A 1,234-nucleotide genomic window follows, 5' to 3' on the forward strand; every position below is an offset into this window, starting at 1 on the left:
GGGACCGGGCCCCGTCCGCGGGCCCGCGCCACCTCCGCCGCGGCCGCAGTCCCCACGCCCCCGCCCTCGCCGGTGGCCCGGTGGTCCGGTGGCCGGGTGCCCTGCCCTGCGACGTCCCGGAGGTGCCCGGCGTTAGCGGCTCGGGCGCGGAAAGCCGCCGCCGCGCCCTCACGATTCAAATGAAAATCCCGATTCAAATTTGGCGCTAAGCGCTGCGATTGGGCGCAGCGGCGAGGAGGCTGACCAATGGGAAGAGATGGGGGCGGGGCCAGAGGGAACGGACTCCGCGGGGCGGGGCGGGGCGGGGAGGGGCGGACGGGCTCCAACAGGCCGGCTCCGCTTCGCCCGCCAAAGAAGCCTGCTTAAGTGTCCTCAATCCCGCAGCATAGACAGATTGAAAATGCAACATGGTCCCACCGCCGCGAAACTTGTCCTGCCTCCTTTTCTTTAAGGCTCCTAGACAATTGTACAATTAACAATGGTACATAATGTGTCACTCAGTGCTGGAAGGTTTAAAAGTTTTTAAAGTTCCTGTATCTCCCCAAAGATAAACCAATTGTTATATGTAATTTCTTGTATCCCCCCCCTCAGTTATCCATGTATTATTCTCTTTTAAAAACGTACTAAGATCATAATATACACATTGTTCTATACTCAGTGTTCTCTGCTTTATAACCCCCAAAGAGTACATCTTCCTCTTTTACTTTCTTTTTCATGACTGCAAAGTGTTCGTCTTTAGAAACCATAATTTACTTAATCGTTGCTATTGCCATCCATATACATTTGCAATGTTTTCCTGTTAGAAAAAATTCTCCAATTAGTAAAACGTATGCGTTGCAAAATGGAAGAATTCTAAAATAAGTGACTACAGGATTCCTCCCTCTCTGGGGCCACGTGCGTGATGGGACGGAGGAAAGGGGAGCTTCTGCGGACCATCGTGGTGTGAAGTGAATTGGAGTTGCCCGCCCTGCCTGTTACCTGCCTCCAGCTCACCCCGCACCCCTTGGAGCTTGGCTCTCCTTGGTCGGGAGCTGCTGTTCTCACAGCGTGGTCTGGGAACCCCTGAGGGTCTCTGAGATCCTTGCAGGAGGTCCATGAGGTCAAAACCACCTTTGTAATAACAGCTCTTCCTTGGCCTTTTCTCTCATGAGTGTGGCGTGGAGTTTCCCCAGTACAGAAGCTGATGTGAGAATCCAGCTGTTTTTTTTTTTTTTACTAAATCAGGTATTACAGA

This window comes from Vicugna pacos, chromosome 11 (assembly GCF_048564905.1).
Source record: "Vicugna pacos chromosome 11, VicPac4, whole genome shotgun sequence".
NCBI classification, from domain to species: Eukaryota; Metazoa; Chordata; class Mammalia; order Artiodactyla; family Camelidae; genus Vicugna; species Vicugna pacos.